The sequence below is a fragment of the Cupressus sempervirens genome, chromosome 9 (assembly GCF_028749045.1).
Source record: "Cupressus sempervirens isolate cs-2001-9-10 chromosome 9, ASM2874904v1, whole genome shotgun sequence".
NCBI lineage: Eukaryota > Viridiplantae > Streptophyta > Pinopsida > Cupressales > Cupressaceae > Cupressus > Cupressus sempervirens.
In genome coordinates, this window is record NC_143126.1 from 307,521,646 (window position 1) to 307,534,792 (window position 13,147).

Sequence of the window (13,147 nt, forward strand, 5' to 3'; positions counted from 1 at the left end):
CTGCAGCACTCGTTAGTGGTTTTTATCTTTGTTTATTTGTAAAATCAGGCATTCCTGTTAATGTGTGCAGCTTTGAGATCCATCATATGAAAGTGTTATCTTTCCATCTGTTACAAATTTTTTGTATAAGTGAATATATGGTTTCAAGAGGATTAACGAGTTTTACTACACTGGATTATGTGCTTTGAAATTGCAGGCTGTAGCTGCTTTATATGTTTCGATCATCAAACCTTACAAATTACAATGCTGAAAGGATGCAATCAGTCTATTTTTGCTCTCTAATTTAAGGATGAGTTAGTGTAGCTGACAAGAACACCTGAAAGATTAGAATGGTGAAAGTTGAGTAGTCTTCTTTAGGGTTGTCAGTTCACTGCATTTCTAATATTCTCTTGGTGTTTTAACTTTAAAAGCAACTCATAAAACAGAAAACAATTGAAGTTTCAATCACATGATAATTAACTATTGAAAACTCAATATTTCCCATCAAGTGTAGATTGAATAGTCCATTGAGAGTTTAATCCATACTATCTTAGTATAGCAAAATAAATAGAGAATCTGATCAAACTTGATTTGGAACTGTCAGCAAAACTCGGAGATGGCACATTCGTACCTAAAAACAGAAATGGATGTCTTTCTATAATTTTTTGAAGACTAGACTGGAAATTTGTATATCCCCTTTGGAGTCTGCCTGTATCTAATTTTCATAATATGGAACAATTTAAAAAGTACATATAGCAGTGCTGCCCTCTTTAAATGCTAATTGTAGGCTTTTAATTTTATTGAACATTCTTCAGAATTGTTAATTTGATGTATTATAGATTTTTGGAATTATGCTAGCCATGGACTTTTTTTAACAAACTGCTTCGAGGACATTGGAAATCCATACCACAAACAATTGACCGAAAACTTGAAATGCCTGTTTAAGGTCAACTCCATTGGTTCAATATTGCTTGCACTTCTGTTTTATCTTCTCCGTGAAGGCCTTGTGAACTTCCATAACTGCAATAACCCATCTTTTGGTCTTGCAGCCTTCCATCATTGTACTTAGTCATCACGTGTTTGTTTAACTAATTGATTGAGATGCAGCTCCTTCCATTAGTGAAAGCCTCCTTTTCATCTTCTTAACATTCTCAACTTTGTAGGTAGTTCTTGTATCCATTGTCAACCTCTCGACTTTGCATGCTTTTTTCAAAGCTGCCAATTTGGTTACAAACTTACAAGTAAAGCTGAAATATATATCTTTACCAATATCTATTGATCTATTTTAATATATTTATATTATTCCAAATGTATTACATCTATTAATAATTAATTAGTTAGTCTAGAACTTTGAAATTAATAAATAGAATTTTATAAATATAAAACAGGATAATATATTATATGAAAAAAACCTAATAAGTGAGTTTGTTTTTGTTGATTGCTCTAATAGCTCAGGTTACTAAAATCAAATGAATCGATAAAATATTCCATAAACGCAGATATCGATTCTCTCCCAGAACATCCGGATTCTGATGTGGATGTGTTGTGGTGCTCTAGTGGTTTTGGATGCTGCCCGGATGCGTCCAGCAAGTTCATTCCGGGCTTGTGGATGCTTGTGGAGGCACTGCCATGAGGAGACAAAAGCAAGAGAACAGCACCAGTTCAAAGAAACTGGAAAACATGATGCAAAGTCCAAGCCATTCATAATTTCATCAGGAAAAAATATTTGGACTAGACTTCCATACATAAAATTCTCTATTTCTACAGAGAACAAAAACCTTGTCACTGAGTTCTTAAGAAATGAGGCATGTCACTGTACTAAACTTGACAGGTTCTGGATCAGGCATGGGAGCCAAGGCAGCAAGGGCATGGCCCTGCTCTTCCAAGTAGTTCTGGGTACATCTGGAAAAAAAGACTTTCTACTGACAAAGGAAAAAGTCTATGTTATCACACTCATTGCCATACGAAATGGAACAGGACTGATAGTGGTTTTGGGACTGCCCTCCAGGCAGTGCTGATATAAAGTCCAGATTTCTGTAACAGTTAATAAAACATAATAATTTGAATCAGTCTGAAAATTCTGAAACAGATTGCTTTGGTTGGTTTATGAGAGAAAGTGCATTATAATATATAATTAATAACAACTAACAGTTGCTTTTGTTGGCTAATAATTGTTAATAATCTGAGTTGCTTGCACGGGTATGAGAACCCAGTACATGAGACCTGAAGTTTGATGTCGGGGTTTGGGTAGGTGTGTGTATATAATATACAAAAAGATATATAAAGAATAATAAAACTAAATTATTTGATAGAATGATACTTCACCATTGATTAATGCCAAAGATAAATTTTAAATTCCAATTAATAGTTCAGAAATGTGCCATATCGTATATGTCTAGGTTCACAATTCAAATGAAAATAATTACAATTACAAAATTGACAATAAAAAATAGTAATTGTCTTCCATCTTCAATGTAGCATCAATCATCAAAAGGATTATCAAAAATAGCATCACATATTGCATTTTCAGATGCTGCAAGTTCAATATCATTTAAACCCAAAGTGTTGCCACTCACACTAGATGCACTGTGTATGTGTATGTCATCATAGTCACCCATAGTGATTCTAGCAAGATCTTCAATGGTTGCATTCAAGTTGGTACAAGGGTTACATTGCAAAGCTTCACCACTCTATCCTTAAATTGGAAATCCTTACATGATAAGAAGACACAAATTGGAATGAATATGAACCAAGTCTTCTACTCTTTTTGCAAGCTGACCAGGTACACTTTGATTGAGTGGATAAAGGATTATTTACTCCAATTCCGCTCACTGGCAGAACTAGCAATCTGCTGAAACTGGAGTGAAAAGTTAAACCAACAAAATTGAAAAGTAAAAAATTCAAATGGTAAAGAAAAAATACTTACTTAAGAGGATCTTGGTTGCAAGAGGTTGGAGGTACATATAATTTTGACTATGGAGGTATCACCATGTAGTACCATCTATTTTGGGTTGGTTATTAATAACACATCAAGTGAATTATTTCTTAGGCTGGGGTCCCTAAATAGCGTAGAAGCCGTTTGCTATTTTTAGGGAATTTTTTTAAAGCTAGAGGCCCCATGACTTGTGTAGTCTAGTTGAAGCTGAAGATTGTAGATCCAAAAATTAAGGAAGTTGGTGGTGTCATGAAAACAATAACTTTATCTTATAAAATTTGTGTATTAAAAATAAGTAAAACAATGAAGTTCCCTCAAACTATTTTTTTTAACAAAAAATCTAAAATTAAAATGTTTGACAAGTGGCAATAGGCATTCCTAAGGTGGTGGGGCAATTTCCAGCCCCACCCCTTTTTCACCCGCTTGCTAAAAATTAGGGGCTTCTATCTTTGAGGAGAAGATTCCAAATAATTCCATTGCCAAATGAAATTTTGCCCATGAGACCACTTGCTTCCTCAAAAATAGAGCTTAAGACCCCCTCATGGACCCTTGCCTTACTAAGAGAAACAAGCTGATTTCTCTCCTAACATTTTCCTCCACTTCTCCATCTTGGAGGAGTCTAGTAAATGTTCTCTTGTACCTAAAGGCAGCTTGCTAATATCCTACTTATCTATTGATGAGCTTAAGGGGCTTTCTGAGGAATGGTTCATAAGGCACAACACTTGTTGAAGGTTTTGCAAATGTGGTTGTATCAAGTGCGTTGCTGGAGTAATACTAAGATGGAAGACCGCACGGGAAGTTTTGGTGCTTCACCTCTGTGAGCATCACTTAGATGCAATGCGTCGTAAGTGGTCCATTGATTCTCATGAGAGATGGGTTCTTGTGAACCACTACTCATGAGATATGGATCAATGAGTTTGATTCAAAAACTACACAGTTGAATCTTGATAACAATATCACAATTTGACTTGCTGTTGAAAAAATCTCCTACTTATCAGTTGATGAGCTTAAGGGGATTTGTAATCAATGGTTCATAAGGCTCAACAGTTGTTGAAGGTTTTGCAAATGGGGTTGCAAGCAAAATGGGCTTAACCTTGGAGGAAACTTTATGGCTAAGCCTGCTTGAGTTGGGTTACCTCCTTGGGATTATCGGTGCCTTACCTATGTAAGCATCACTTAGATGCAATGCGTGTCGAGAGTTCCATTCATTCTTATGAGAGATGGGTTCTTGTGAACCATTGCTCATGAAACATGAGTCAATGAGTTTGAATAAAAAACTACATAGTTGATAGCAATATCACAATTTATCTTGTTGTGAAAATTAACTACTTTATCAATTGATGAGCTTAAGGAACTTTTTAACAAGTCATTCATAAGGCATGACACTTTGTTGAAGGTTTTGCAAATGGATTGCAAGCAAAGTGGGCTTAATCTTGGAGGAAACTCTGTGGTTAAGCACACTTGAGCTAGAGTAGTACTAGGATGGGTGACCTCTTGGGAAAATGTGATGCTTCACCTATATGAGCCTTACCTAGATTCAATGACTGTTGAGTTGTCCATTTTTTTTCATGGGAGATGGGTTCTTGTGAACCAGTAGTCATGAAACACTTCATGAAAAATGGGTTAATGAGTTTGGCTCTAAAACGACACGATTGAATTTTGACAACAATATCACAATTTGACTAGTGGTGGAAAATATCTCCTACTTATCAGTGGAGCTTAAAGGGCTTTCTAATGTATGATTCATAAGGCGCAACACTTGTTGAAGGTTTTGCAAATGGGGTTGCAAGCAAAGTGGGCTTATAAATGCTCTAGGAAGATCCCCTTTGGAAAAGGAACCACTTGCCCTTTGAAATGCCGAAATGGAAACAAAATGAGCCGAGATAAGATAAATATGTTAATGTTCAATGAATATAATCAGTCAAGGGAGTGCCTAAGCTGCCCCTTAGAAATCCAGAAGGAGGACAGACACTGTTGGGAGGTCTTGTAGGAGGTAGGTTGTTGTTGTAACAAGCCCTTGTGGGGCTTATTTGATCTGGAAAAACCTAACGAGGGACCAACCGACCATTTGGTATCCCAACTGAGGGAGCCCTACAAAGGAGGTGATAAGTTGGCAAGAATGGGATTGCACATGAGCTTGGTGTTGAAGTGAGTGGTTTTGAAGTCTAGTGACTTCCTAGATATAAAGAGCAAAACACCTCTACTCTATAAATTTGAAGGTGGAGAGAAAACGAACCTAAAGCCTTCGCCTGATATCATAATAGATAGGACAAAAAAATATGAAGTGCTCTGTAGCCTCAGTTTCTTTGATGTTGTAGAGTTGTCAAACTCTATTCTCTCTATCAAGTTGACAATTTGTGTCAATGCGAAGTCGATGTTAGCCGAATATGATGGATCTGAGAGGGTTCAAAAGGAAATGGTACCAATGGTGGGGTAGGTACGAAGGGCAAATAATGATCCCATCCTAGACCTCAAGAAAGTGTATTGCATAGAACACCATCTTTGGGTGAAGAGTTAAGACCATTATGGGCATTGACACAAGTGGTGTGAATGAATTGTCTGTAGATTTGGTTCCAATATACTTGTTCAACTCCTACGTGGAGAGGAAGGAGATGAGGGAGTGCTCTAAGAGAATACTAGTAAGTGGGAAATGATCAATCTTGATGCCTATAGAACCAAGAAGGGGCGAGGCCTCAAAGAACAAGATACAGGAAAAAGCGACAATAGACTCTGAGGAACAACGGATGAGGTGAGGACACCATCAACACTCCTCACATAAGTCAACAAAAGTCCAAAGACGATGAGGAAACCAAATTGGATTTAAAATGGCATGAATCCCAAAAGGATGGGCTCCGAACTCTACGGGGTTGATATAATGCCTGTTGAGGTTTGAGGATTGCTGCAAATAAAATAATACTACTTGTGATCTCTGTCTATTCAAATGCAACAATCTCTCTTGCATTTATATTTGGCAATGACACAAAGAGAGAGAGACATGTCCCATGTCCCATGAATGGGACATGTCTATTCATTAAGGTGAAATTAATATAATAGTAATAATTACTTATGTAACCATACATACATACATACATACATATAATATTAATTTCTCCTAATATTCTAGACACACGCACATATATAAATCTTCAATATTTTAGTCTCATATATATATATCTTCAATATTTTAGTCTCATAGGATTTATCCGATTGAAGCTACAAAGCATCATCACTCCCTCTTAGCTAGGGAGGATAAACACTGGATATATATTACACCATTAGTAATATTAGGAATAGTAAATTTTAATGATATCTTTGATCAGAACATCTCCACCATTTTGATATCACATTTGATATCATGAGTATTGGCCTCTAGAATATCAACATATGATATTCACCAAATACTCTGAGTATTGGCTTGTAGAATATCAATATATGATATTCACCAAGTACTCAATATGGTAATGGCTTGCAGCATATCAACACATGATATTGACCAAATACCTATCATATATCTATACAAACAACTCATAGACCGTCAAGTGAATGGCATCTAACACTTTTGTTGATTGACAAGATATAATTCATCACAATTTGCTTCAACATTTACATAAAAGGTATATCATGATTTAAGTTATTGTAAGATCGTCACCTTCCAATAACCTCTGCAAATACAAGTGATAATCATTTGGAAGTCGTCACTTCCTCATGATGTGCACAGGGGGTAGGCCCATTATAATCATACAGTCACACATAGGGGCTTTCAAACTCCCTCTAAATATCAATTATTTGAGCTCCTCATCCAAAGTTGCCTTTGAAGAAATGTCAGATTCCCTTTGAGTCTGATGTCAATCTCCCTTTTCCTGGAAGAACAGATTTGGAGGAAAAGGCTAAGGCAAATAGCTCTTACAGTTCGTATAGAAAAATTAAGAGAGAGACTAATATAATACTCAAGGATAATAAATAATTCTACATGATAATATAAGATCATTCCAATATAATATAGAAAAATATCTATTTTCAATGTATATACTTTGAACATATATATTTTCAACCATTGTATCCCATTCGGACTCCCTCATCATTTACGTTGAAGTACTCACAAAGCTTCCACATGCACTTCTATAAAGCTCCTTTTAATTATAGAAAATCTTTATAATTTAAAATATTATCTATATGAAATATCATTCATAATACTTGCATGTTCTAAACAACTATGACATTTATACTATGTCCTATATCATATAAGATCGAAGAAATGCAATCATACGTTTAATTACTATATTTCTTGGTTCACCTGTTGGCCTGACTCTCCATATTCTGTAATGTATTGTTTGACCACTGATTGAGGTCCCGTCACATAAATTTTTGTCCTCGTTGGCAGAACTATATAAGTGCACACGTTATTTGGGGTTCGGATCTTGTGATAGTCACATGGTGTTTGCACAACTGTCTTGGTTGAATCCTACTTGGGACATCCCTATTCTCCATTTGATGCCCACATATGTCTACCCTGTTTTTACTTTAAACCTTGCTCGATACGTAGTGGGACGACCTTTATTAATGCGTGTTTCTCCATGTCAGCAGTTGATATCGACTGCCTTGTACTTTCCTCACATAATTATTTGCTAAATTGCTATGATCGCATGTCTCACAAAAGTTGTAAGAAGTATTAAATAAGTATTATTTTAAACATTGAGTGGCAAGCGTTTAATTTTTTAATGGAGTGAATAGGCAAGACCAAGTTGGCTTCATGTGTATCTGCGTGGGACATGAGAGCTATTGAAATATATTAAAAACCGATATGACAATCCACTGTTGGAATTTGGGGCATGACTTCAGAGGATTTCATAACCCAGTGCGAGCCTGTCATTCTATTTTCTCTTGTAGTGCCTGGGTGTTTCGTCGGTGAATTTAGAGGATGGAGACCAGGAAAGCATCATGCTGTGGCAATGGAAAAATCATCCAACTTGTGTCACATTATACCTCAAGGTTGTCTGATTGCCTCCACATATACTTTATTATTTATTTATTCATAAACATTGCAAAGCTCTCAGCCATGGCTGCCTCTACCTAGTGTATAGTTATATAGGAATATTTTCTCTCCTGAGGAAAATAATTCCTGATGTATTTGTTGCAGGGATATATAGTGATCGCAACTTGCCTTCATTCAAAAAAAGAAAAAAAAGATAGAGATCTTGAGTGATTTGAGCCTGCTCTGATACCATGTTGAGGTTTGAGGATTGCTGCAAATGTAAATAATACTACCTTTGATTTCTGTATATTCCAAAGGCAGCAATCTCTCTTGTATTTATATTTGTAAATGATGCAGAGAGAGACATGTCTCTTCATGGGACATGTCTATTTATTAAGGTGAAATTAATATAATAATAATAATTACCTATGTAACCAAATATATACAATATTAATTTCTAATATTTTAGACATATACATACATACATACATACATACATACATACATACATATATATATATATATATATATCTAATATTTTAGTCTCATTTGATTTATCTGATTGAAGCTACAAAATATCAACAATACCGAATAAACTGCTTGCACCAAATAATACATCGAAGAAGAATTTGAACCAGCTCCGCAAAAGCCCAATTAGACTCTAAAAGGGAAGGCCGCCAAACAAGAGAACCGCAAACCACGAGAGTCATCTTGGACGTAGTGTCCTAAAAGTAGCCCTGAAAACACAATCGCTCAAGAAGGGCGAAAGAACTATAACGATGAGTTACAAAACCTCTAATTAGACTAGGTGAGCTAAGCTAGTACATAAAGGAAATTTAAGCTAAGAATGCAAGTAAAACAAGTGAGTGCAAATGTGCTCAAAAGTGCAAGTACAAAACAACAACATAACAATAGAGTGCAAGCAAAAAAGAATGAAAGAGTGAGCCTCCTTTTAAAGAGAAATGGACGATAGAGATTAAGAGGCAAAATCTATGGTAGAGAATTAATCTCAAGTTGACTTTGTGCACAAGAATCTCCAAGAGGCAAAATCAATGGTAGTGTTTAAGAGGCAAAAGATGTGTGAAGGAGAAAGGAGATTCCACCCACATTGAGAAGTGTGCCCTCACATGTGTCAACAAAATGCTTTTCTTTTTATTTTTAAATAGGAATAATCCTTTGCATGTGCACACATAGAATAGGAGGGACTTTGGGGACTTGTATTTAATTAAAAGGGGACATGATTCTTTTAATAAAAAAGGAGCTTAGGATAAGGTGGTCAAATATAAAGTATTTTGAATCAAATCAAGATTTGATCATAGATGATAGATAAAAGAGATTTAGTCTAGCATTTAGGAATTTAAAAATGCAGAAAGGGGACTCATAGTTTACTAGATCATTTTTTCGGTGATTAGAGAAGGAATTCGATCACAGCTATAATTAATATTGACGCTCCCTCTTAGCTAGGGAAGATTCCTTGATATCTTCTTGTTCATTTCCCTGATGCTATCTATATGAATAAGTCATAACAATATAAAAGTACGTCTTCAATTAATACTTTGTATTACTTGAGACATTATTGTGAGTCAGATATGTAAGCCTTTAAATGAATTTGGGTTATTTCTTTATGAAATATCCTTGGATATCACTTCTTACAATATCCACCATAATAGGTTTTAAGGTATATGCCATTATGTCTTTGGATGGTATCATCGGCACTATTCTCCATGATGGATTTATGATATCTATCATTATAGTATATCCTTGGGTAGCACTGTATGCGCTTTCTCACCTTCATGGTATGTCCATAGATATCACCATATGTGTTATCCACCATGAAGGATTTTAAGACACCTACCGGTATGGTATTTCCTTGGGTGGCACCGTATGCACTTTTCCACCCATAATGGATTTACAATATTAACTATCATTGTGAAATCGTCACCTTGCAATGAAGTCAATAGAGTACAAGTGTCTTATAATTGTGAGATTGACACCTCACAAGCATATTCACGTCACCGGTACAAACGAAATCACCACATATTCTCTCACGAGCTGTTATCATGGTTTCACACACATGACATCCACCATGAACAATATCTGAGGTTGGAATAAGAGCTTTCACTTCAGACTTTTATCCCATGGAGAAGAATGCATTATAAAGAAATTCACCTTGAACTTCTCCCTCACAAAGAACTTATTAAGTAGATACCAATCTTTTAATCTCGTCATCTAAGGTTGCTTCTGATGAACTGTCAAGCTCCCTTTGAATTTGATATCAACCTTCTGAGCTCCTCGTTCAAGGTGGTCTCAAATGAACTATCAGACTCCCTCTGAATCTGAACCTCATGGAAGCAAACCATGTCTTTATTCTTCAGCCTATATAAAGCTCATTTGTAAAGTGCTCCTCAATCCAACAAGTATCCATCTATCTATAAATATCATGACCTAGATATCCGCATACAGCCTTGTAACTTATATACATGGAACTTACATAATATGAATCACAGTCCTCTGACTGGACACTAGAGAAACCATCTCAACATGGACTGTTCCCTCTGAACTATAATATGATCTATATCCTCTGAAGTCAACTGAAGTAGATGCTCTAGCTGCTCCCTCTGTCACGGAAACATACCCTGCTCACATGGTCTCAACTATGGAAGATATCTTGTTCCAAGAATGCAATTAAGTCTGAATTGTCTCCAGTGACTCTAATGACGGGTGAATCAGCCTACTCCATTGCCGCTACTGAGAGTTTAGGATTATTGTCACATCATAATAGCATCGTCTTCCTCAACTTTCAATCCATTATCTTTCTTGAATGACTTTGAAGTTAGCCACCGTTCTTTGATTCTTGGTTGTGATCAGATTATCAACGTGACAGTAATGCTTCGTTGCTTTATGCATCATCTTGATAGCAGTGCCTAATCATCATGTAGTAGGTTTCATTGCCATCTTTTGAACTGTTTTCCCTTGACTGTTAAATGAAGGCCCAATCTCTACACATACCTTCACAATTCATGATAAAAGCTTAACTATACCTCTCTATGACTGTGTTTTTTCTCATCTAAACACAGCACTATCTTTAAATGCAGCAACTGTACTGCTCATGGACCCTTTTGACTTGGAAATTTATAACAATTACTTTGAGTTTCTCTTTTCTCACTAAAATCTGTATATCATCTTCTTGATCGTTTCTCATATGTCTACACATCCTTCATAAATGTCCAACCGATAAACAGATTGAACTTTCTGAGATTGAAAAAAGGGCCTTGCATAGAAGATTTGCGTGCAAATGTGATGCGGAACTGAGTAGGTAAGGTGTATGCAATATGCAGACCAGTTGTTGCAATTGAGACCATAACCTCATTGTTATTTACTTAATGCCAGAATTTTAAAGGTGGCATTGTTGCATATCTTGAAAATGCATATGACACTCTTGAATTACCAGGGACTGAGCCCAACAGAAGTAAATGTCTACAACAACAGCTCTGGGACAAATTGGGCCCTCAGTACCATTGGTATATTTACTCTAAAATAACTTTAGTTTCTTCTAGCTTGATTTGACCTTGGATTAAGATACCTATCTGTGCGGATGAGATGTAGCTATTGACAACATGATGATATCCATGTCGCTGGAGTATATAAGGTCACCTCTGAATCCATATGAACTACTACTTGATTCAGAAACGTCATTTTTTTTTCTGACTGTCCCAAACTGTGACATCATTGTTAAATAGCACGCTTTATGTATGGCTGGAGAGGCTGGACGAAACCCAGATTGCTGACCGCTGCCCTTATGTCTGCTTGACCGATGATGTCTGTTAATTATTGTTGAAGTATTTTATGGATTATAGATGACCCCCATATGCTATCCTAGGTGAGTCCAATCTGGAGTGAATGTCAGAGAATCTCTGTGATAAGTGAATAGTACGCTCAAATGTTCCAAGGCATAACAATAGTATTTCAATCAAATATTTAAGTTCAGTTTGGATTCTGGACTTTAGTTCCCGTCCACTGATATTATTATTTGAAGAGCCAGAACAATTGTAAACACTGAGATTTCTACATTGGGCACATGATATATATATTTTTGTACCCAAGTCCATTCGTTGGGAATTTGCAGTGAATTTCCATCAATATTTCCCAGCAGATACAAATAAGAAAATGATATTTTGTTTAATCCATCTTCCTTTTGTTTGTCATTACTTAGTTGCTGGTTGGATGGAGTCTCTGCACCCATTTAGTGATGGTTTATTGATTGCCTAATTTTCTTGAATCCGATTTCCAACTCCATGATTTGATCCCAATACAGTGGTTGCAGGTTGTATTCGATTGCTAATGGGAAACCCACTGCAACAGCTATAACCACTGAATCACAAGTCCACTGTTACTAGGATTCATCGAAGGCCTAGCTCCCATGGTTGCCACTCCAGCATTGGTAATTGGTTGGATGCTGGAATAATTTTAATCTGCCGAACACGAGAGGCTTATGATATTTATCTGTCAAATGTATGTGTATACCTGTTGTCCATGACAGGTTTCCTTCGTTACCTCATCGTCTACAGTTTTCCTGGGGTCCCATCACATCTTTTACAGGTTTCTTTCTAGTGGATGTTTCCTATGTAAATTATTGGAAAATCTGAAGGCGAAAACTCTGAGTGCCAGCATTCAGATAAATGTTGCAAACTTTATAGTTGGGCGGATGATATAACATTTGAGCACTTTAGTTGACTTAAAATATTTGTCCATTCAAAAAGAAGGCAAGGAGAAGCTGTTGAGCACGAAATTTAGACTCAGTCAATATGATTATATTCTTCATTGCAAATCAAGGAAATTGCGCCGGCTATGCAGATCATAGTTTTTCTTGATATTCTTATTTAACTATTGTAAGGGAATTGCATCAATAATATATGTACTGCCCCACTACCAGCTTGGCATTAAAGCATCAATTTTTATTTTTATTATTTTTAACACAAAACCTTTGAAGTCATTGCATCCTTACTGGTTAAGCTCCCGTCACCAATTATGAAAGTTGAGAATGATGATCCCAAATGTGTATGGGGTTTATTATAATAACTTTCATTAGACACTTAGAGGTATCTTCTCCCTTGCAGATTACTCTTGTATGAGTCCAGCTGAATGTTGATACTTCTTGTTACACGCTAGGGGTTGCTGTTGCACCAAAAGATTGACCTTTCAATGCCCAATATAGCCACTAGACTTATAGAACATAGGAGCAAGTTAAGCCATGCCACAAA

At 36.2% G+C, this 13,147-nt stretch overlaps 1 protein-coding gene across 2 annotated transcripts in view; it reads left to right on the top strand.

Annotated features, from left to right (window-relative positions):
- Positions 1 to 13,147, top strand: part of LOC149538622 (uncharacterized) — a 70,177-nt gene that overhangs the window by 30,026 nt on the left and 27,004 nt on the right. The gene's annotated exons all lie outside the window — the stretch shown is intronic.